Here is a 26,613-nt window from a genome sequence, read left to right as displayed (position 1 = left end):
TTTAAAATTATTTAATGGATAGCTACTTTATATTCAGCTTCAGAGGAATGGAATGATGTGTATGCCCTAAGGCCCCCCTATCTACAGATTCCCCCGCTGACCATCACCCAACTACCTTATAGCCAGTCTAGTATATATAGGCTATTCCATATGAAATCGATCAGTAAAACCTCGCATTTTTTTCTACTCTAATTTTTTCCTTACTTATACAAGGTGCTGAGGGGAGTGCATTTTCAAAAATATACTATCGAAAGTCAAACGGTTTTCCTATTATTGAGCGACAAATTTAGCGTATTTTATAAAAACAAGCCTCTTTCAGCGCACAGAACCTTTTACTGCAGAACATTGAACGAGAGCTCATTTTGAAGCTGACATTTGGTAGGTTGTGTTAAGAAATAATCCTAATTTTTATTGTACACAGAGAGACATAATCTGATTTTACTTGCTTTTATGCTTTTCGTCCATTTGTAAAAATGTAAAAAAATATTGAGAAAAAAACCTTGCATTATTAAGAGGGATTCGGCATTGTTTGCTTAGTGGCTCGGCAATAACTTTCGAGGGTATTAAATAGATTATTTTCACACGACTAGACTTGGACGGCGCAGTACCGCACGCACTGGCCGAGAGCTGAAGATAAGCGAGCGTTGGGGGTCATTTTACTCCTGTGTTTATGAAAACCTGTGATAAAGCTAGCACAGCCATGACTGCTAGACGACACATCACGTGTTTATGTCTACTGGCCTTGCTTCCCTCGGCTATCTCCCGCCTCACAGTCAGCTGGTTAGTTCACGCGCGTACTATTTATTTTCTTTATTTGATATTTTCAATACTTTCTTATCAACGTACCACGAGTAAAAAATATGTGTTTAATTGTACTTTCAATGCAGAATCTAACCATACAGTATATTTTAAAAATATTTTTTTTTCGTGGCCAAAGGCGTCTTAATGAAGAAAAATCTAAATTTCTCCATTTCCATAAAAAGTAAGAAAAACTGTTTACATGTCAATATAAACTTTAACTTCTCAGCATCAAAATAAACCATGTTTTTGAACATTGGGTGAAAGGGTTTCGGAGCCACAACAGTTTAAAGTTGCTAATTTTATGAAAATACGATACATTTAAATACCTTAATTTAAACACTATGAACTTCTGATGCCTCAAACTTTGCACAAAGCATTGTATCACAGTTGTCTACGGACAGAAAAAGTTTCATTGTATTTAAGAATTGCAAGGCCAATTTTCTCTATACAGTATTTCGGTCGATTAGAGATGGAATAGCCCATACAGTCACGAAGCTTGAGTTGTGAGGGTATTAGGAAGAAAAGACTGTGCCGGTACTATTTCGCATTGTTATGAGGAGATAGTTGAAACTACGAAAAAGAAACCATGGTTTAATGAAGATTGTTTCATTGTAGTAGATAGAAGGAAACAGGCAAAATTGAAATTCTTACAGGATCCAATCGTGGAGATTAGAGATAATTATTTCAATGAAAGACGGGAAGCAAGTCGTACACTTAGGAATAAAAAGAGAGATTGCTTGAAGGAAAAACTGAATGAGATGGAAAGAAATAGTAAGAATAAAAACATTCGAGATTTATATAAGGGTATAAAGGAATTTAAAAACAGATATCAGGCAAGGGTAAACGTGATCAAGGATGAGAATGGTGACTTGCTTGCAGACTCTCATTCAATCCTGAACAGGTGGAAAAAATATTTTGGGCAACTACTAAATATATATAGGCCAAATAGAAATGATCGGGACGAAATTCAAATACAAACTGCTAAGCCATTTATACCGGAACCCACGCTTTCAGAAGTCGAAATTGCGATAGAAAATCTGAAAAAGTACAAGTCTCCAGGTATTGATGAAATTCCAGCAGAATTAATACAAGAGGGTGGGAGAGCATTATCTAGCGAAATTTATAAACTTGTACTTGCAATTTGGGAAAAGGAAATTGTACCAGAACAATGGAAGGAGTCCATAATCGTACCTATTTTTAAGAAAGGGGACAAGACTAACTGTAGTAACTATCGAGGAATATCACTTTTGTTGACGTCGTACAAAATTTTGTCCAATATTCTTTTTAGAAGATTAACTCCGTACGTAGATGAAATTATTGGGGATCATCAGTGCGGTTTTCGGCGTAATAGATCGACTATTGATCAGATGTTTTGTATTCGACAGATATTGGAGAAAAAAATGGGAGTATAAGGGTAAAGTACATCAGTTATTCATAGATTTAAAAAAGGCGTATGACTCGGTTAAGAGAGAAGTTTTATATAATATTCTTATTGAATTTGGTATTCCCAAGAAACTAGTTCGATTAATTAAAATGTGTCTTAGTGAAACTTACAGCAGAGTCCGTATAGGCAAGTTTCTATCTGATGCTTTTCCAATTGCCTGCGGGCTAAAGCAGGGAGATGCACTATCACCTTTACTTTTTAGCTTGTTCTAGAATATGCCATTAGGAAAGTTCAGGATGATAGAAAGGGTTTGGAATTGAACGGGTTACATCAGCTTCTTGTCTATGCGGATGACGTGAATATGTTAGGAGAAAATCCACAAACGATTAGGGGAAACGCGGAAATTCTAGTTGAAGCAGGTAAAGCGATAGGGTTGGAAGTAAATCCCGAAAAGACTAAGTATATGATTATGTCTCGTGACCAGAATATTGTACGAAATGGAAATATAAAAATTGGAGATTTATCCTTCGAAGAGGTGGAAAAATTCAAATATCTTTGAGCAACAGTAACAAACATAAATGACACTCGGGAGGAAATTAAACACAGAATAAATATGGGAAATGCCTGTTATTATTCGGTTGAGAAGCTTTTGTCATCTAGTCTTCTGTCAAAAAATCTGAAAGTTAGAATTTATAAAACAGTTAGCCAATATTACCGGTTGTTCTGTATTTTTGTGAAACTTGGACTCTCACTTTGAGAGAGGAACAGAGATTAAGGGTGTTTGAGAATAAGGTTCTTCGGAAAATATTTGGGGCTAAGAGGGATGAAGTTACAGGAGAATGGAGAAAGTTACACAACACAGAGCTGCACGCATTGTATACTTCACCTGACATAATTAGGACCATAAAATCCAGACGTTTGAGATGGGCAGGCCATGTAGCACGTATGGGCGAATCCAGAAATGCATGTAGAGTGTTAGTTGGGAGGCCGGAGGGCAAAAGACCTTTGGGGAGGGCGAGACGTAGATGGGAAGATAATATTAAAATGGATTTGAGGGCGGTAGGATATGATGGTAGAGACTGGATTAATCTTACTCAGGATAGGGACCAATGGCGGGCTTATGTGAGGGCGGCAATGAACCTGCGGGTTCCTTAAAAGCCAGTAAGTAAGTATGAGGAGATAGTAGCGATCCTAGTGGTTAGTAACGCTATCGACGGACACATATTTACTACTTATTGAGCTTCGTGACTGTATATATTAGACTGTGCTTATAGCTTGCAGACTCCCTTTCACATTTCCACGCAGGCATCAATGCGGTCGGTCCCTTAGCTCCGGCTTGACAGGAGCTATCGTGAGTCCACGATACATAGCACTACCACCGCCAATTAGTTGACATACCACGCCGTTCAGTTCGGTGCCCGTAACAGGGAAAATTATATTAAAAATGAATTAAAAATCAAAAGTCAGCTTAGTAGTTGGCCTGATGTGTTTTTGAGACATGGGTGGGTTATATCATTAACTAGACTTGGACACTACTGCTCTGCGACCAGTGAAATGCGCTCAGAACCGGAATCAGGTCGGTATAAAATTTAATGTTACCTAGAGGGACTATAATTACTAATGGCTACTTTTTTACATTCTCTGTGACGTTAATTTTCTTCGCTTCGTTATATACCGGTGTTAGATGATGAGATCCGTTATATTACATGCGTTTGCATCTCTTCAAAATCCGCAACTTGCTCAAAAAGGAGGAATGTGTGTATCCATTGCACGGAATGACCGTGACACTGAAGCTGCAGCCTCGAACTCGCTTCCCTCGCCATTAGCCGAGCAACAGAAATCACCATGAAGTCGGTAAACTTGAAACGACTGCTCAGGGATGCCCAGATCGACACTCAAGCCGCTGGCATCTGTAAGAATCTGAATATTTAGGGCAACTCGATTCGATTAATGCTTTGTTAAATCGGCTATTACCCTAGATCAAGGCTGGGCACATTACGATATTCTGAGAAATGAGCGCTGTGTGCTTTAAAGAGCTGTTCTTCCGAGCGCTGTGACGTATGCATACTGTACGTCATTCAATGTCGGTGCAGTAGTGACTCTGCAGTATGATGGCGAACTTTGAAGACGGAGCTTCCGCTCATACACTAAAGCGGCCCGCTATTCCCACTGCTTTTAATGTATCATGGGAGGAGGAGTTCTTTTTGGTACAGAGCAGTGGATTAGCAAAGTGTTTAATTTGGCATAAAACACTCCAACTGATTAAGAAGAGTATCTATTTGATATTAATATTGTATTATAAGTTATTATACATTTAGTAATATATAATTTTAAATTATACAAGTATTGGGTTATATCACAGTATAGTATTGTATATTACAGTTTATGATATATCATATATCATATCACATTATCATATTATATTATTGTAATCCTTTATTACATATTATGTTTATATTATTAACACCCTTATCATTATGTCTGATTGTAATCCTTTATATTATTAATATCCTATGGGTTACGCAAATAAGCATAATGATTTGTGTGTGTGCATAGAGCGAAGTTTATTTCATTAAATTAATAATAATCTTATAAAGTCTGTACTGTACAATGGATTGATGTAATATCCTTATACACTATAATGTACGACAGACTGAATGACTAGAACAACCGTGGCTCTTGTTATATTAATGCAGTGAAGGTAGCTGTAATGCGAGTCCGCCACTGCGTGAGCGTTCTGCTCTGGCTTGGAATTGAAGTGCCTTGCGGAGCGAGAGCAGCTCTGGCCGGCTAAATGGAGCCGTTCTCATGCCCGGCCCTGCCCTAGATCATATATACCCAGTTAGGTCGGCCTTATAGGCTTTGAGGTTAACAACTTTTGTCAGGTTTACTAAGCTGCCATCTAGTTGTTACATAAGAAGTCACGTCATAATTTCCATTTGAATTGTATTAGCGACTGTACTGCCATCTCGTGTTCGTTTACGTCGGACGAGTGGCGATCCTGGCGGTTGTTCTCTTCAAAGTGCTGCCGATTTTAACATAGCGATGACTTATCTGTTACATATATGATCTAGGCTATTATCAACGCTGTTACTCTATTAAATCGGATATTACTAACTTTTCCATTACTCTGTTATCTAGAGTCGAAGATAAGGTTGATAATGGCGAACCAGTTTGTAGATCTCGGGAAAGTCTTGAGTATTCAGTCTAAACAGGGTTCGAACCCATTCTCGAGCGCAGTTTCGGAGCACGAGTTGCTCTCCTTTCACGTGGACCACGCCGGTGGCTTCGATCAATGCTTTTCCTCTGTAGAACTGCGTCACCTTGCTAATAAAAAAGTAACGGACATGGAAACACAGAGCATATGACGTATCTTGCGTACATCAATATTACTTACTTACTTACTTACTGGCTTTTAAGGAACCCGGAGGTTCATTGCCGCCCTCACATAAGCCCGCCATTGGTCTCTATCCTGAGCAAAATTAATCCAGACTCTATTATCATATCCCACCTCCCTCAAATCCATTTTAATATTATCTTCCCATTTACGTCTCGTCCTCCCTAAAGGTCTTTTTACCTCCGGCCTCTCAATTAACACTTTATATGCATTTCTAGATTCGCCCATACGTGCTACATTCCCTGCCCACCTCAAACGTCTGGATTTAATGTTCCTAATTATGTCAGGTGAAGAATACAATGCGTGCAGTTCTGTGTTGTGTAACTTTCTCCATTCTCCTGTAACTTCATCCCTCTTAGCCCCAGATGTTTCCCTAAGAACCGCATTCTCAAATACCCTTAATCTCTGTTCCTCTCTCAAAGTGAGAGTCCAAGTTTCACAACCATAAAGTACAACCGGTGTTATAACTGTTTTATAAATTCTAACTTTCATATTTTTTTACTGCAGACTGGATGATAAAAGCGTCTTAACCGAATAATAACAGGCATTTCTCATATTTATTCTGCGTTTAATTTCCTCCCGAGTATCATTTATATTTGTTACTGTTGCTCCCAGATATTTGAATTTTTCACATCAATATTAAACAGAAAAAGTAATAATTGAGGTAATTTCGAAAACTATGCTCATAGTAGGCCTATTAACAATTTTCTGAAAATTTTCTCTTACTAAACCGTTCTTTTAGCTCTTAATTTTGCCAAATTTTGTAATTTGCGCTGATAGAATTATACATTTTCATGATTTTTCTTTTCTTAGGAAGTAATTTTTTAGCTTAATTTTTCCTACTTTAATAATTGTAGTAATAAAATGGTAAATTTTCCTTATTAAGGAATTAAGAGGGACAGTCAAAAAGTACGATTAAAATTGTTCTGGTTGGCGAGTTGGTATAGAGCTGGCCTTCTATGCCCAAAGTTGCGGTTCGATTCCGGGCCAGGTCGATGGCATTTAAGTGTGCTTAAATGCGACAGGCTCATGTCAGGTTACTGGCATGTAAAAGAAGTCCTGCGGGACAAAATTCCGGCACATCGGGCGACGCTGATATAACCTCTGCAGTTGCGAGCGTCGTTAAATAATACATAACATTTTTTAAATAATTGTTTTATTAATTGAATATGTACAATAAGACTAGGAACACTTCATCACATTTCAACATAGTATAAGAGAAACACTTGCATTGAACGTGGTGGGGATTGTTGAAGAAGTGTCTGTAGTCTTATTGTACAGGGACATCATTTTATTTTTACTTGCATTTTTATTGTACCTGCATTTTTTAATGTACTTCACTCTCACCCCTTCACTAATGTCCTTGCTCCCGTCAGACACACAAACTTACGGCCGCTGTTGCATTCGAAGTCTTCAAGCAGTGAAGTAAACACTGCAGTGTATAGTGTGTTTCATAAATATGATTGCATTTTCTATAGAAGAAAGAACCTATATTAATAATATCGTACTAAAATATTATATTCAAGAAACGATAAATTCAATTTCATAGAATATGCTTCAAAATGTTTTTAATAATATGCGTACTGAATTGAAGCCTGCATTGTAATGAACGGCAACCATTTTCAGCAACTTGTTTAAAAATTCAGATTAGCTTTTTTTGAATTGAGGTGGCTAGAAGCAAAGGAATGCTAGTGACATTTGTAATAACATGAGTTAAGTGCATCCAGTGTAAGAAAAAGTATCTAAAATTTTAGTGGCGAAGGGATATTTTAATCGCATCACACATTAAAATTTAAATAAAAAATTTCAAAGATTTTACGAAAGCTTAAATATTTAAACCCCATTTTCTCAAAAGTAACTTAAGTGCAATTACAGCCCTTTACTTATGACCCCCTCAATTTAAATGAACTCTCTATATTGTATGTTAACATCAATAATTAATATGCTAAATAAAGTAGACATTACATAACGAACATAGCCGCCTGAAAAGTTGAGTTTTTTGAAAAAAAAAAAAAATGTTACTACTCTACTGTATTTTGATGAATTCCGTAAAAGTGATGATCAAACTGAAAATCGTAATAGCCTATCGTATTTCCCTACAACATAAATGGATACACTACTTTTCTCTCCTCCTATATCTAGTAAAATGATTTGTTTACATATTGCACTAGTAACATCAAACTCCTGTAATGGAAGGGGGCAACAGTGTTTCCGAGTATAGTCAGGTTAATGTTAAAAATGTTGGTAAAAATAAAGTGATGTCCCTGTACATATTCAATTAATAAAAAAATTATTAAGATTACTTTTTGACTCTCCCTCGTATTGATTTGTCTAAGTTTTGTAATTATACAGGTATAGGCTCCTGCCTGTACTGGCATATCGTCACTACTTTCTTCAAGCTACACTAGATTATCTTTCGCCCTGTGATTTTCTCAGTATCCATAAGAAATTAGTACCAAGGCTACTTCCTTGGGGGTAAAGGCGGCGGGCATGTAGGACTGACATTCCTACTGCCATGATGCCAATTGTTGGTACAGGTGGGAGTCTTAACCTTCCTCCTCCTTGTGGACCTCCATAGCCTGTAATGGGATGACTTTACCTGGTTATACTATCAATTTACTCATGAGTTAGACCACCATAGAAGAGTCAAAGTTTTCATTCTTGGCTGTATTCTAACATGCAGTTTATGTCACTAACAGTAAGTAAGAGATCGTGCATCGTGAGCATTTAGAGCAGCAGGTAAGGTAATGATTTCATACATTAATAAACGTAATTACATGGATGCAAATTTGCAATGATTTATTGAAACTTCGTATGTGGTTTGCGTGGGATAAGAAGCATTTTGGTTCCCCTGGGGCTTGTGAGATCCCCCTCGTACTTGGCCAAAGTGGAGTCATAGGTCAACGCACTGATCTGCGCTGAGTGCTTCCTTAAGTGGACAATCATCATTAGTGTATCTGACTCTTAATGCAGAGCCGGTTTTTCGACACAATTCCCGATGCAGTTATTGGAGGAGCGCCTGCGAGTTAGGCAAACCACATCACACTGGCATTTCACTCTTTTTCAAAGAACGATTGCAATTTTATACTTTTTAGCTTTACAGCTTTGTGGAATGGGTGTGATTTACCAAATAAGTATATCCCCTTGGCGTCCTCGATTGTCAGGTAGTTATCCAAGTACTTGGGTTCCAATCCTGTCGAGGACAGTAAAAGTCGATTTCGTGGTTTCCTTCGGGATCTATGTAAATTTGAGAGTTCTGTTTCGTAGATTTACGGGATCATTTCCCCCAAAATACATATTTGGAGCTAGCACAATGAACCCATATGAGTGACTCAAGTGGACGTTAACGTACACTACCCGATACTTCCAAGCCACACCATCAAAGGAGACCTGATTTCGATTACAAGACAATAAACAGATATATAGGGTTGAAAAAAGATCAGATAAATTTAAATTGCTCGTATGTTCTTCATTTTCGACACAACGTAAAAATTCTGTCATTGGTATATTACACAAGAAAAGTTTTTTCCCCCCCTTCTTCACCATCCATCTTAACTTAATCGTAACATGTAGTATGTGTCCAAGTACAAGTACCGTTATTTCCCATAACTATGGTCCTGGAACACAACTAGGCTATGGTCCACGATACAACTATTCAAAGAACATTGTAGAAGTAATATAGACCGTTCGTAGATAGCTGCAGTGACTTGACTTCAAACTATAGTACAGCAATAGTACATTATGCAACGAGCCTATAATGATAGTAATTAAGACGCGAGTATATGTTTGTTTATGAAAAGACCGCAAGCGAGTTTCATAATATTCATACGAGCTTCTTAATTACCATTATAGGCAAGTTTCATACGACTTTTTATGCTCGACCATATTTCTAACTTGAAATTATTCAGAAGTATTCATTTTATTCGTATCTAACTGAAGAGCGGAAGTGACCTTGTGCAGAGCTCGTAAATTGTGAGATGTGCGCAGACGCGAAAGTATTGATTTTTTTCCGAGGAACAATAATGTCATTGACCTTGATATAATCTGAGAATAACATGAACTTATTTTGATATAACCTGGAAATTGATTTAGAATTGAAAAACGAGATGACAAATTGAATTAATTTGAATATTATTTACAATTAACGCTAATTATTATAGTAACAGAACATAACCTTCTGCGACAGTATTGGATTTCCAGCCTCCCTCGTTGTCTTTCGATTGTATATCCGAGAATAATCGAAAACCTGAACTTTAATGAATAGCTATACTTTAATGACATGCATTAAAGGACTGCTACCAGGTGTATAATTATTACATTTCGGCATGGTCGAGCATAAAAATATAGATAAACGAGGTACTATGTTATGGAGTACATTTTAATGGACGTTAGTTGTGTTACAGGACCATAGTTATGGGAAATGACGATACTTATTTTGTTAATACCGTAATGATGTAAACATGCCACAAATGGTCCAGAAACGAAGATTTATTAGCATATATTTTCATATATATTTTTTTCAAAATAAATTTCATATTTTGGCAAAACATTCTGCTAGTATGTACTCTTAGATAGGCTATTTCTAACGAAATACTTTTCCGTCATCGATCTGCTTTCACAATAATTTATTTTACAATATTCGTTAAGATATTTACAGAATGCGCATAATTGCACTGATAGTAGTAATGTTTTTGGTTAACTGGATCCGAGTTAAGGAATTTTGCCTTTCCGAACTTGAAGATGTTATGCTATGATGTTTGTTTCATTTACTTTCTCGAAGTTCTAGGCTGTCTCCTGACAAAACAATCAGTTTTATGTACAAATTTAAGTGATATTAAATTTTATGGAAAATTTCCAAACACTCTAGAAAGCCATTATGTTATATTGTCTTATATTGTGTCTCTTCTTGTGGTAATCCGTCAGACGAGAAAGAGTCTGTGCTTTAAGCAGAGTGGAGACTAGGATTTAAGTCTGAGCCCAGCACCTCGGCTTCATCTCGACGGCGAGCCTTGCGCCTATAAAAAGTTTCTGTCCTTTGGACGGAATGAATTAATTAGAAGTAAAAGCAGATGTGCCGAGAGTGTAGCCTACTTTCCAGGCGAATTAAAAACCTCAAGTGCCACGGAGTAGCCTAATTCTCTAGTTGTTAAACTTGTACGAACCGTCTCCCATGGGTGGAACTCCTTGTCGCAATTTAACAAATTAACTAAGTAACAACTCTTCCATTCTTCCAGTTCATAAGCTTCTGTGTTGATAAACCTTTTTTTTATCCCCATTCTGTTGATATGTCTGTAATTATACGTCTTGACAAGTTATACGGACATCTGTATAATTAAGATATATTATTTAGGGTTGGAATTCTGTGTGAGAGCATTTTGTTTTTGCCGCCCTCTTTTCTCATGATGTTCTAATTATTATGATATAAATTTATTGATGAAGTTATATTTTTAAATTCTTAAATCTTTTTTATTTCAAATTCAAGTCCAATTCATCAGGCATCAACTCTGCACCAGTCACATAAAACGCATCCACTCTCTTTTTTTGGGATTGGTGATAGCGAGATGAGGCCGTGGATTCGTCATTTTATTTCAAGGACTGCAGTTCGATGGCTCCTTTGAACACCCACTTACAGATTTATGACTTCCTACACAAACACCTCTGACAATTCCATCCTGTCCCCTCGTCCCAACATTGAACAGTTGCCATAATCCTGGTGACCCTCGAAATGAGACAGTGAGACTGACGGGATTCTTGGAATTCGGAAAAGATGCGGCAACTCTGCTTCCACGTGGATTTGACGGGAGCCTGTCAATTCTTCTGAACGAGAGTTATGATTGGTTACTGATAGTAGAAGACAAGATTTTCGTCACAGTAAGGAAGACATTTATTTATGACAACCAATTAGTAGGGGGCAGTAGAAGGTCTTTCGGCAAAGTCCTTTCTATGAAACTGCACTCCATGAAATAAAATACAGTATACACGTTGGAGGACGATGAAAGAAGCAGTGATGCTATATGAGAGAGAATTGAAGCATGCATTGTCATTGAGGTGTGCATATTGGAGTAACGATAAAAGCGACGAAAAAGAAAAATTTCATTTTCTTCGCTCTTGTCGTTCATATGATCTCTGATTAAGATAATATTAATATGTATAATAACCGGTAGTTATCAATATATCCGACTATTAATCGATTTATTATTATTTCGGCATATTAAATTAATTATCATGGATAGTGACAAATTGATCAGTTGTGTATTTATTCGTGATACTTATGTGATCACAAGAAACAATCACATCACAATGAATTTATACTAGCTTTGGGATGAGAAACAGGTGCAATTTTGTACGTATTTAAGTTATACAGGGACATCATTTTATTTTTACTTCAATTTTTATTGTACCTGAGTTTTTGAATGTACTTCACTCTCATCCCCTCTACTAGTAAACTTCCAACTATTCTCCTCACAGAACCAAGCGTATACAGTCAAAGTCGCCTTAAGGTCGTAGTAAACACAAACCGTATTGAGTTAGTGAGTATAGTACGTTCCAGAAATATGTTCGCGTTTTCCAGTGACGAAAGAGTTTTCAATATTGAATCATATTTTCGCACAGGTATTGTCGTCCGTTTGCCTACGTCGCATCCCGATTTCCCTCACCCGCAACTGTTTAAAATAAATTAAATAAAAGTAATTGACTGTCACGTGATTTTCCCCCTTTCTACGATCCTGCGACATAACCACTTGGACGGACAGTAGATAGCATGTCTGAGTAATGTTATCTGTGCGGGTCAGACAGAGGTGAAGATTGAATTTACAGTACGTAAGGTACTCTTTTATATAATAGGTATAGAATTATTTCAACATAGTTACTAGTACGAAGGACGAAACTGGTAATTGGAATTAGATGCAATAGTCTATAGTGCGATAATATGCACAAAAGAACTGAAGCCTGTATCGAAATGAACGGCCACCATTTTCAAAAATGTGTTTAAATATCCATATTATGATTATTTTCCAATTTAACTTCATTCTCTATATTGTACGCTAATGTGCTGTAGACAGTACAATATACACTGCATACTGAATATGTTCGCATGGATAACTCATTTCGTGAGTAAAAACACTTACTGTTAATACTGTTCTGCATTTTGATTAAACGAAAACCTAACGAAAATTATCAAACTCAGAATTACGATATCTCCTAGTTTACGTAAATGGATGAACTACTTTTCTTCCCTCCTATACTTAGTAAAGTGATTTGTTTGTATTTTACGCCAGAATCATCGAACTTCAATCGTGGAAGGAGGTAGCAAACGGTGTTTCCGGCTATGAACCATTAATCCAAAGGTATAGCCAGGTTAATATTAAATATGTTAGTAAAAATAAAATGATGTCCCTGTATTAACCTTGAACCTAGCGGCTGATATTTTCTATATATCTTCTTTCATTAAGTGGCTGTATAGAATATCTTCTACTGATAAATCAAAATGTTCGCTTCCCGCGTCCTCGTTGCTCCGATATGAACACTTGATTCTTTGATAATACCAAAGCGTCGCTAGATCATTTCTCTTATCGTTTATCGTTGCTCCAACGTGTACATACCCTTAGCCGACTGCGCTACGCCGGTGGCCTCCATTCTGTTCCGTCTAATGCTATTTTTAGCACACAGTCCGTAAAGTGATTTCGAAAACTAGTATTAAACTAAAATTTAAATCTTATTTTCAATATTTATTCAAATTGGCACGTCATGGCTTTCTATTTATTACATTATATTTCCAATACCAATTTTACAAAGGCCGCCACTTGAATGTGTTGTCGTAGTTACGAAAAATTCAATCCGTAAAGTGTTGTAGGACTGATTCCTGTAATAGTTCATTTCTGTCGTCGATTTGCAAAAGGGGACACTGCCAAAATGACAAAGTGTTGGGAAATCGCAAAAAAAAAAAAAACCATAGGCCTAATAGACTTAAAAAAATAAAATGTTCATTTATCCTGAATGTATGTATCCTAGTGATCTAATTAGAAAAAAATATATGAGCATTTTAATTTGTTAACTTAGTTATAGTTTTTACGATTTTCAAAGACTTCTTTATTTTAGACATGTCCTCTTTTGCAAATCGACGACAGATTTTATGGATTGTTATCTGTCTCTAAAGGAATCACTTTACAGACTGAGTACCAAAAATACTGTTAAAATTGCGCAATAATGTAATCTTTGTGGAAGCGCTTGCTGTGTCACTACCTAAATAACTGCTAAAATGTTGCAAATATAATTAATTTACATATTTGAGCGGGCTTGATTTTTCCTTATGTGCCGGCAGGCCTTGGGACGTCCTGCAAGGTTCTAACTTCGCCTGCGCATGGAATGACGTAATGTCCCGAAAACTTCTTTGCCTCCTACTGAGGGATCAGACTACATTTACATGTATTATCACTTTCGTCGTTAAATATTGACGCAATTAATGGCGTCGTCATGGATACCCGCAGGGTCGTGTAATTAGTTGTTACGTTTTCATCCTCATTAACAGCAGCGGGAGAGCCGTATAATGATGACGTCATCGATATCAGCATATCGCATTAATACCCTCAAGGAAATGACGCTCCCTATTCTCACTTGTTTTTGACGTCTGTGTTCATGACCCAGTGCAAATCTCTTCATTTCTTACTGATTATTCGATTAGGAATACAAGTGATGTACAGTAGTGGCAAAAAAAAAACCGAACCGATCCTTGTATCTGATTTCAGAGCCTTGTTCACTCCAGAGTACGATAGACTGGTAACTAACACTTTCGTGGTTCGAATCCTGCCTGGGAAGGGAACTTTTTTTTTTCAAATTTATTCCCAATGCTTTTCGATTGCTGGTAAAATTCATGTTCTGGGAATAATAATAAATTAATTAAGTAGTAAAATATCGCTGCAATCGAAAAGTCCCGCGTATTATAAAATATATTTGTTTCTTTACTCAGAAACATCGTATGAATTAATGCATCAAATAGTCCACAAAACCTACGCCTATTTATTATTTTAGCTGTTCTCAATCATTACTTACTTCTGGCTTTTAGGGAACCCGGAGGTTCATTGCCGCCCTCAAATAAGCCAGCTGTCGGTCCCTATCCTGAGCAAAATTAATCCAGCCCCTATAATCATGTCCCACCTCCTTCAAATCCATTTTAATATTATCCTCCCATCTACGTCTCGACCTCCCTAAGATATTTTTCCCTCCGGCGTCCCAACTAACATTCTATATGCATTTCTGGATTTGCCCATACGTGCTACATGCCCTGCCCATCTGAAACATCAGGATTTAATGTTCTTAATTATGTCGGGTGAATACAATACGTGTAGTTCTGCATTGTGTTACTTTCTCCAGTCTCCTGTAACTTCATCCCTCTTAGCCCCAAATATTTTCCTAAGCACCTTATTCTCGAATAGGCCTACCCTTAACCCCTGTCCCTCTCTCAAAGTGAGAGTCTAAGTTTCACAACTGCATAGAACAACCGGTAATATAGGCTGTTTTATGAATTCTAACTTCCAGGTTTTTTTTTGAGAGCAGACTGGATGATAGAAGCTTCTCAACCGAATAATAACAGGCATTTCCCATATTTATTCTGCGTTTAATTTCCTCCCGAGTGTAGCTAATTTATATTTGTTACTGTTGCTCCGAGGTACTTGAATTTTTCCATCTTTTCAAAGGATAAATTTTCAATTTTTATATTTGCAATCGTTCTCAATCGTTACTTAAACTAAAATACTAGCACTGCGAGTTAGAGAATTTCAAATACGAAAACTAGTGTGTGTACACCCATAGTCAGTACGTTATGCCTAAAACAATTTATGAACGACTTTATATTCGATGTACAAGTAATTAATGTTTTCGATATTTCCGACTACAAATATATCTAATAAGAAATTGCTACATACTGTATTTGATACGTTTTGTATAAGTGGTCCGAGTTCAGTAATAGTGGGAGCAGGATGTACATTTTCTACATTCCGGAACATCTTGGTTTCTCAGATTATCCTACCAGTTACATTCTTTTCTACATTACATACCTACTTACATGTACTATGGTAGGCAGAAAGATTGCCCGGCTAGAGTATTTCTAAATCGAAGAATTATCATTGTGCCTCTCTGTGTCCATTAACACTTTATTTAGCGTCGATTGAATTGGTGGCAGCGAGATGGTAATTGTCGAGATAAGGTTGAGAATTAGTCATGGAATTACTAAATATTCGCCTAACAATTGAGAAGAATCACGCAAAAACCACCAATCAATAATTGGCCCAGGCGAGAATCGAACTCACGATCGAGTTCACCTCTGGATCAGCAAGAAAACACGTTATTCCCTGCGCTACGCAGGTGCCTGCAATCCGTATGAAAAATATGAGGGAAGATTGAAGTCAGCTTGATTATTTCTATTAAGGACAGGTTCCGTACAGGAGCGACTATTCAGGTCGTGATAATTGGAGCAAGTGGCGGTTGTTGCAGAATTGGTTTGTGGCACACTTCGCCCGAGGCTGCGAGTGACTCGATTTCAATTGGGCGTCCTAATTTCTTGAAGGGTAGCCATGCACATTCAATTAAGTCGATTTACACCGTACATGCTTGAAGCTTCAAGCTTATACGTTATGTTTAGCAATCAACTACACGAACAGACAACCTAAATTCCTCAGATAAAAGCGTAGGATGTCCTTCACCTTCTGACAGTGCTTGTAAGTGACCAAATGGGCTATTCGCTGGTTAATGCGTTGGATTCATAATACGATTTCTCTGAATTAAATGTTCTAAAGAAGTATGTATAGTATTTGTGAACCTAGAAAAGGACTTGACAGATTGGATTGGAATAAACTGATGGGGATCCTAAAGAAGATTGGTGTGGATTGGAAAGAGAGAAGACTGTTTCAGTAATCTTTATAAGAAACAACGAGTTAAATTCAGGATAGGAGAAGTATTAGAAGGAAGTGAAATAGGAAGAGGAGTACGTCAAGAATGTCCTTTATCTCTTACCCTGTTCAACATCTACTTGGACAAATTAAAAATAAAGAGCTGTTTTCAGAACATGGGAGGAGTGATAGTAGGAGGAAGAAGAATAAAGTGCATAAAATTTGTGATGATATGGCGTTGTTAGCAAAAAGGAGACGATACTAAAGAATGTGCTACTGGAGTTAAATTGACAGCTGTGAGCAGTATGGGATGAAGATAAATGCAAATACGACGAAGGCCTTGGTTATCGCAAGAAAAATAAAGAAGGTAAACTTGCGAATTCTAAATGAGGCAGTAGAGCAAGTGGACAGCTTCAAATAGTTGGAGTGTACTGTGAGCAGTAACATGAGCTGCAGCCAGGAAGTCAAAAGAAGGAAAGTAATGGCGAAGGAAGCTTTTATTAGAGAAAGGAGCATTTTCTGTGTACCTCTGGAAAAAGAACTAAGGGTGAGACTAGTGAAGTGCTTTGTGAGGAGTGTGACGTATGGGGCAGAAACATTGACATTACGACGAAGTGAAGAAAAGTAAATAGAATCATTTGAAATGTGGATATGGAGAAGAATGGAACGTGTTAAGTGGACAGACAGAATAAGAAATAAAGCTGTGTTGGAAAGAGTGGGTGAAGAAAGAATGATTCTGAAACTGATCAGGAAGAGGAAAAGGAATTGGCTGGGTCACTGGTTGAGAACAAACAGCTTACTGAAGGATGCACAGGAAGGAATGGTGAACGGGAGAACAGTTCGGAGCAGAAGAAGATATCAGATTATAGACGAAATTTAAGGTATATAGATCATATGAGGAGACAAAGAGGAAGGCAGAAAATAGGAACGATTGGAGTGAAAGACCTGCCCTTGAGCAGAACTCGTGAATGAATGAATGAATGAATGAATGCATGAGTGGATTTAGTGGTTGTATTTTTACTTAGGATGTTATAGCATTATTATTCATCTTTGTAGTTGGAAACATGGGGAAAAAGAACTTGCAGGGTATTTAAGGAAATCCCAGTGATTACGTAAAACATCTACACTCAAATTGAACTAATAAAATTCAATATGTACATTTTTAAGGGGAAAGATGGGTGAAACGCTACAACGGCAACAGGGCAGGATCGCCGAAGATGTTAAAAACCCGCACAGCGATTGCGACGTCGCAGTCCTCGCAAGAAAAGGGATCAGAGTCCTTACACTGCGCCACCGACATTCCAGTAAACTCGTCCCAAGTACCGAAGGCAATATGTGGAAATGAAGGCTCCGATTTCGAAGGATTTGATAAGGAAAAATGTCGAAATTTGTGTGAGGAAAATGTAGGCCCGTAGTCCATTTCTTTTAGAACTCATTCCGATATGTCTTAGCGCCTTAAGAAAGCCACGGGAAAATCAGGGAGAACTTCGAGGCACATTAAATAGAGAATGGAGCAAGACAGACCTCGTGGAAAACCACTTCTGTAGCCATGGTACCACGAGTGACGTCATTATATTACATGAAAATGAGACAATTTTTGTCGGTGTAGGGTTCAGTTTAAAGTTTCACGTTAAAAATATAAAATAATGCAATCCTAAGGAAGTAGGAAGAGAAGCAGAAATTCTTTCGGCCTTATGAACGCATTGCGTTGAAGTTTAAAATAAAGTGACACACAGTTAAAGAGCTGTGAATCAGATTCCGCTGCTCTGGATCGTCTGTTGAGATATTTTAACAATGAATTCAGAAACCTCCCCTCCCCACCTTTTAAAAGTCGGTATTAATTGGCGCGCAGTGACTGATGGGTATCTTTCCTCTAGGAAGACGTTTAGGAAACGCCGTGTGATTGGATTATTGTTGATAATGAGGTAATTTCCTTTCATGGCGTCACTTCCTCTGCTCTGTTTTGTGTGCTCAGTGGCACGCTCCCCCCATCTGTCGGGAGATTACAGCAACTATAAAAGAATGGGAGAAGGGGAGAAAGGATAAAGACGTCCTTTCTTCTCAATTACTAAGAGAGGCTTTTCTTGTCGACACGAGGACGTGTGGAAGGGGTTGAAATATATCACCCGACATAATTTGTATTTTATCATACAGCACAGTGAAGTTCAAGAACAGTGCTGTCCTTTATGTATGTATGTATGTATGTATGTATGTATGTATGTATGTATGTATGTATGTATGTATGTATGTATGTATGTATGTATTTAGGTATTTATGTATGTATGGGCTATTCCATATGAAATCGATCAGTAAAAAAACCTCGCATTTTTTTAATACTCTAATTTTTTCCCTATTTATACAAGGTGCTGAGGACAGTGCATTTTCAAAAATGTACTATCGAAAGTCAAACGGTTTTCATACTATTGAGGGACAAATTTAGCGCATTTTATAAAAACAAACCCCTTTCAGCGCTCACAACTCTGGAACCATTGAACGGGAGCTCATTTTGAAGCTGATATTTGGTAGATTACGATAAGAAGTAATCCTTGTTTTTATTGTATACAGAGAGACAGATAATATGATTTTACTTACTTTTAGGCTTTTTGGCCATTTGTAAAAATGTAAAAAATATTGAGAAAAAACCTTGCATTATTAAGAGGGATTCGGCATTGTTTGCTTAGTGGCTCGGCAATAAGTTTCCAGGGTATTAAATATATTATTTTCAGACGCCTAGACTTGAACGGCGCAGTACCGCACGCACTGGCCGAGAGCTGAAGATAAGCGAGCGTTGGGCGTTATTTTACTCCTGTGTTTATGAAAACTTGTGATAAAGCTAGTACAGCTATGCGCGACTAGTCGAAACATCACGTGTTTGACTCCTGGCCTTGCTTGTCTCGGCTAGCTCCCGCCTCACAGTCAGCTGGTTATTTCACGCGCGTACTACTTATTTTCTTTATTTGATATTTTCAATACTTTCTTATGAACGGTACACCAGTAAAAAATATGTGTTTATTTGTACTTTCAATGCGGAATCTAAGCATATATTTTAAAAATATTTTTTCGTGGTCAAAGGCGTCTTAATGGAGAAAAATCTAAATTTCTCCATTTCCATAAAAAGTAAGAAAATCTGTTTACATGTCAATATAAACTTTAATTTCTCAGCATCATAATAAACCATGATTTTGATCATTGGATGAAAGGGTTTCGGAGCCACAACAGTTTAAAGTTGCTAATTTTATGAAAATACGATAAATTTAAATATTTTTAATTTAAACACCATGAAGTTCTGATGCCTCAAACTTTGCACAAAGTATTGTATCACAGTTGTCAACGGACAGAAAAAGTTTCATTGTATTTAAAAATTGCAAGGTCAATTTTCTCTATATTTCGGTCGATTTGAGATTGGATAGCCCGTATGTATGTACAGTTCTCGCCAAGCTTAGACGACCTCACTCACACCACTCTGCTGACGCGTGCCTTATCCAAAACATAATAAATCATACGGTGCATGCCTGTTAGTTATACAGCGTTGTCACATTGTGACTCTGAATTAGCCCAACCGCTGGGCTGAGGCAAGTAAATGTTTTTTTTTTTTTTAAGAGAGAAGTCAGTATAGAGGGGCAGAGAAGGCCTGATGGTCTTATCTCTACCAGGTTAAATAAATAAATACTAAAATACTAAATACTATTTATCTCTTGAGGCAAGATTAAGCTGACCTCTCTACTCGGGCTGAGGCCGTCTATGTTTGGCAACGCTGTTATAAAGCAATTCTGTTATCGGGCGCGGCCAACTGCATAACATAAACATCGAGAGCATGTTGACTGGGGTCGTCTAAGTTTAGCGAGTACAATACGTACGCAGACATTATCACCTTCATCTCACTCAGATGCAAGGTAACCGTAGTACGTAGTTGATAAAGCATCGTAAATAAACCAAATAAAATAATTCCATCATTCTCTTAGATTTTTATAATTTAACAACATCGCTTATTATATCATTTTATCTCTTAAATGTTATTATTTTAATGTACCGAAGTACATATGATATTTCCGTGCAGATATTCTGAGTCATCATACGATGAAAGAGTAATGGAACGGAGAAAAATTCTCTCCGGCGCCAGGATTTGAACCCGGGTTTTCAGCTCTACGTCCTGATGCTTTATCCACTAAGCCACACCGGATACCACCCCGGCGTCAGACAGAATCGTCTCAGATTAAGTTCCAACTCTTGGGTTCCCTCTAGTGGCCGCCCTCTGCACTACGTCATAGATGTCTATGAACGTAGGACTGAAGTCCACACATGGGCTGAGGTGCACTCGTTATGAGTGACTAGTTGGCCGGGATCCATTACTCTTTCATCTTTAATGTTAGTTAAGCAATGTCTATGATGGATCATGTTTTTACGGCACAGTGACAATATTAGCGAATTGAGGCTTGTAAAGAGAATAAACATCGATGCAGATTGTGATTCCGATTTCCGGGTGTTCAAACAGTATCTTCGATTTCGAAATAGGTTTAATTGCGAGCCCTCTGGCTCCGTGTATTCGAAATGTAATTAAACGAATGGTATTCGGAGAGATTGGAGCAAACAATTCTTGGATCTCCCTAGAGCGAAGCTGTACAGCTTTATTAAATAAAGTCATTACCGGCAGCGTTAATATTCCTGTTTAATAGCAAAGATATAAAACCGTAACTCCAACACAATGTATGAGCGTTCTTTAGAAATTAATGCAGTGTAAAACTCCATATTTGTTTTATGGATTTCAAATAGACACGAAATTAGCTGTGTAATTCTGACGTCGTGAATGCAGAGAGAAATAATGTTCCGTTGTATGATAGTTTTTCTACGTTGGAGAGTAAATAAACTTCATTATTTGACAGTTATGATTGTAATGTCTGTAAAATGGAATAATTCTAATAAATATTTGTTTCTTTAATTTACACTGGCGGTTGCCATAGTAACTGTTTTCCAGAGGATTAAAACTAGAAACTGTTTTTGTGTTTGGATTTCTTTTCATGCAGACCTGACTGTATTCATTATTATTTCACAGACTATTTTATCATGACTTACACTTTACTACGTCATACTACTTTTGATCAATAAAACGGTACGAAAGGACGTCTTTCAACCAATCATGGCTGCTTATCGCACAATTTTATCGCTTCCCTAGCATTTGTTTAATTTTATCGCTTCCCTATCATTTGTTTGTTTTTATCACTACCCTAAGATTTGTTTGTTTGCCAACATTTCAAACTGCAAATTCTTTACGGTACTATAAAACATGCTTTGCGATCTTAATTTATTTCCCGCATAATAGATAGTCGACTGAAAATGGCGGCTCCGTTCAAAGATTTTGGTGAAGGTAACTTCCTAGTGAAATAGAATTTTAGAAAGTCAATTACAATCTATTTGATTGTATTAGAGTACTTTATTTCTTCTAATCTGTATATATTATCGCCGCGCTCTCGTGGTTAACATGTCGGCATCATACAATAACGTGCGGTGAGCTTTTAAAAACATAATTTTGCCGACCGATTGTTGCTCTGTAGGTTTCACTCTAAGCGTCACGTTGTCACGTCTACTTCCTCGATAAGAATAAGCACTAGTTATATTGTTAAATGGCTATTATTACTACTTACTTACTTACTGGCTTATAAGGAACCCGGAGGTTCATTGCCGCCCTCACATAAGCCCGCCATTGGTCCCTATCCTGAGCTAATCACATACCTTAATGTTCGTCCTCAGCACAAGACATTGCAACCTCGGTTTTAGTCCACGTGGATTAGACAAGTAGGTGTCATTTAATAATGGAAGCAGCTTATTGGTTGCAATATTGAAATTGAGGCGAGTGATTGGAGCGGCGACATAAGAAATTGAAAACTTAAATTTCAAAGACCTGCCGAATGTTATGGACGAGGCCGCTCAAAGACCTGCCGAATGTTAACCATGAGAGCGCGGCGATAATACTTTCTCCTGTTTTTATTACTTTCCTACTATTTGTTTCTTTGTTTGCAAATTCTTTACGGTACCGGTACTGTAAAACAAGATTTGCGATCGTCATTTGTTTACAGCATAGACAGTCAACTGAAAATGGCGGCTCCGTTCAAACGTTTTGGTGAAGCTAACATTAGTGAAATAGAATTTCAGTTAAGTCAAGTAATATTTTATGGTATTAGAGTGCTTTATTTCTTCTAATCTTTGTATGCTTTCTTTTAATCGTGTAATATTCAATTAAATCCCACTCGAGTTCTGGCTTTCTCTAGATAAATCAAAACCTCTAGTGAGATTACTGTTGATTAAAATTAGAAACTGTTTTTGTATTTGAATTTTTTTGCCAAGTAGACCTATAGTAGTTTCTGTTTGCATTGCGGTTTTACAAACGTATTTCATGAATAAAACTAGAAATTGTTCTTGTAATTGCGTTTCTTGGCAGGTAGACCTTTTTTTATTTCTCTCTTCTTTACGATTTCACAACCGTATTTCTTCATGACTAAAACTGGAAACAGTTTATGTGATTACATTTCTTGCCAGGTGTTCTGTATTCAAATCAAGCTATCAGGTATAACTCCCTGTAAAGTTGATTGGAATAATTTCGAGGGAAAAATTGTTCCAGGGCCGGGCATCGAACCCGGGACCTTTGGTTTAACATACCAACGCTCTACCAACTGAGCTACCCGGGAACTCTACCCGACACCGATCCAATTTTTCCCTCTATATCCACAGACCTCAAAGTGGGCTGACAACCGTCAAGCAACCAACTTCGAGTGCACACTAACTCCGTTTGACTTAAATTGTGGTTGTCTGTTAACGAACAGTGACGTGTGTTATGCAAATCAAGATTTCAGGCATAACTCCTTGTCTATATACGTTTCTCTTTGCATTACGGTTTTACATCATGATTAAAACTAGAAAATGTTTTTTTACCAGATAGGTAAACATCTGTTATTACATTACGGTTTCGCAATAATATATTATGCAACGAGCCTATAATGCTAGCAGTTAAGACGTGAGTATGTTTATGAAACGAGCGTACGCGATTTTAAGCGAGTTTCATAATTTACACACAAGCGTCTTAATTACCATTACAGGCAAGATGCAAAGAACTGGTTTTCGTTCGACCATAATTAAATGTCTTAGTTTTGAGTTGTTACAAATATCTTACCTTGTTACTTTGCTGATAATGAAGTTCGAACATGCGTGAATTTTCAGCGTGTTCTAGAGTATTGCAAAGGTGGTAGGCACGGACAATGAGTGTCTTTCCAACGTGTTCCCGACTAGTGCAACAGATGGCAGGCGCGGAGCACTTTTGCGTCTACTCAGTATTTATTTTTTTCAGGGCTTTGGTTTGGAGATTTTAACCTCAAAGCAACACACATTAAAACACAGGAAATGAAGTCGCTTTATTAGAATATTAAAATTAACATAAACAGAATTTATTTTGAATAATTTCGAGGGAAGAATTGTTCCGGGGCCGGGCATCGAACCCGGGACCTTTGGTTAAACGAACCAACTCTCTACCAACTAAGCTACCCGGAACACTACCAGACACCGATCCAATTTTTCCCTCTATATCCACAGACCTCAAAGTGGGCTGACAACCGTCAAGCAACCAACATTGAGTGCACACTAACTCTGTGTGACAATTTAAATTGGAATTTATTTTATTTTAAGTACATTTTGATTGTGCAGTAGTAGTGAGAGACAATTTGGTCCACCGCAAATGCTGGGTATCTTTTGGTGCTGAATCTTAGACTAATTTCACTTGGATTATCATCTTCATCTTATTCACCTTAGCAGTTGATAATGCGTCCTAAAATAACCAATTAAAAAAAAAAAGACAATGTGGAAAATAAGGACGAAATCCTACTATAAGCAAAACTAGCTTTAAAAGTAATGGAAATAAGAGAAAAGCCAGATATTATAGACATAATAGGCCTAATGAGAAGCAGTAAAGAGTAATTTGATATAGCCATGTCAGAAGGATGTTGGCATTTAAGTAACGTGGATACGTTTTTAATTTATTTATATTGTATTTTTTTTTCTTTCTTTTTGGAGGAAGCTTTCTCTCTTTCATAATAAGCTCCTGTTGCAGTGATCGTTTGTTATTAAGCTTCCTGTAGTTATGGAAACGTTATATCCATTTCCTCCCCGAAACAGAAGACTAGCGTTTTTAGTAATCCATATCTAGCTCGGTTCACATTGATGCGAGACGCTTTACCTAGTACAGCGTAAATTGCGAAGGTATTTAGCCTTGATGAAATAGGTGATAAGAGATGGTGTATTCATTTTGGCGAGATGAGTACGGGGATTCGCATCTGGATCACCTGACTTTCGCCTTGCTCTTTGGGAGAATCTCGGAAAGAACTCAACTGGCAATGAGCTAATCGGAGTAAAATTTCTGCTCGATTATCCTATACCACGCCAGTAGTCTTTTCTCAAGTGCCTTTGACAATCTATAGAAACAAACTAACGGAATTTTATGTGTATTGATAAGCTATAGGATGTTCAATGCTATGTGTCTTCTCTCTCTGTGTTAACAGCCCATTTCTAAAGGCAATGAAACTATACCATCTTAAATTTTGACTTGTACAGGGACATAATTTTATTTTTATTAAAATTTTTAATTTTAACCTGGCTATACCTTTGGATTAACGGTTGAGAACCGGAAACACCGTTTGCTACCCCTTATACGACTGGAGTTCGATGATACTGGCGTAAGATACAAACAAATCGCTTTACTAGATATAGGAGGGAAGAAAAGTAGTTCATTTACGTAAACTAGGAAATATCGCGATTTTGAGTTTGATAATTTTCATTTGGTTTTTTGTTTAATCAAAACACAGTACAGTATTAACAATAAGTGTTTTACTCACGAACTGAGGTATCCATGCGGACGTATTCATTATGCAGTGTATATTATACTGTCTACAGCATATAAGCGTAGAGCATATCAGCTTGAAGAATAATCATAATATTGATATTTAAACATATTTTTGAAAATGGTGACCGTTCATTTCGATACAGGCTTCAATTCTTTTGTGCATATTATCGCACTATAAACTATTGTACCTAATTCCAATTACCAGTTTCGTCCTTCGTACTAAAGTCGCGACGCTGTTATTCCGGGCGTGACTCCTCCTCTTTGCTTACGTCTTAGAAAGTGAAAGCTCTATAAAGTCTAGGTAGGTAGTATCGTTCGCCATTTTTGTTCTTTCGTTGCCGAGCTACCATACGAGGAATCTATTTTCCACACACTTTAAACATTATCATGTCGTAACTCCTATGGTAATAAATCAAACGCACTGTAATTCAGCAAATAATTGAGCGGCAAGTAACGTCTTCGTGTGCTTTCTGCGAACGCCAACGAAAGAGCCAAAATGGCGGGCGATTATATTAAGTATTTATCGAGCCTTAAGAAATGAATAACGTCTCCCTCAGCGAATCACAAGACGCACACGTTTAAATGTAGCCGACCTGCAACGCGATTGGCTGCCGGAAATTAGAGCGACGGGACTATAGTAACTCATGTTGATAAAATTCTGTACCTACTCTATAAAAGAATATCTCACGTAGGCCTATTGTAAATTTAATCTTCACTTCTGCCCGATCCGAAAAGATAAAATTACTCAGTCATGCTATCTACTGTCCGTCCAAGTGGATTTGTCGCAGGGTCGTAGAACGGGAGGACATCACGTGACAATTAATTAACAAGGCCTCTTTATTTAAGTTATTTTAAACAATTGTATAATATTACGTAGACGGCCAATTCCTAACAGAAATTAATGTTTTCAGAAAATAGCTAAGACAGCCCAAGCCCAGCCACTGGCCTTTACAAATGGGCGAGCAGAAGCGTTTGGGGGAAACCGGGATGCGACGGAGGCAAACGGACGATAGTATCTGTGCGAAAACATAATTCAATATTGAAAGCTCTTTCATCACTGGAAAATGCGAACATATTTCTGGAACGTACTAGACTTACTAAGTACTGTTTACTATGGCCGTAAGGCGTCTTTGACTGCATACGCGGCCTTGATTCTGTGAGGAAGAGTACTAGTAGAGGGGGTGGGAGTGAAATACATCCAAAAAGTTTAAAAACAATGTACATGGCAATGACCTTCAACAAGCCGGGTGAAGGGGTCAGAGTAACA

The 26,613-nt window shown here is 37.5% G+C and overlaps 1 protein-coding gene and 1 non-coding gene across 26 annotated transcripts in view; one reads left to right on the top strand and one right to left on the bottom strand.

Moving 5' to 3' along the window:
• The window catches only part of trol (terribly reduced optic lobes), a 1,501,851-nt gene that overhangs the window by 398,651 nt on the left and 1,076,587 nt on the right, over positions 1–26,613 (top strand). The window lies entirely within an intron of this gene.
• TRNAN-GUU (transfer RNA asparagine (anticodon GUU)) lies at positions 23,073–23,145 on the bottom strand. The gene has a single exon. It is a non-coding gene; the product is annotated as a tRNA-Asn (tRNA).

Source organism: Periplaneta americana, chromosome 9 (genome assembly GCF_040183065.1).
Source record: "Periplaneta americana isolate PAMFEO1 chromosome 9, P.americana_PAMFEO1_priV1, whole genome shotgun sequence".
In the NCBI taxonomy this organism is placed as follows: Eukaryota; Metazoa; Arthropoda; class Insecta; order Blattodea; family Blattidae; genus Periplaneta; species Periplaneta americana.
This window is presented reverse-complemented; position numbering and strand designations above follow the sequence as displayed.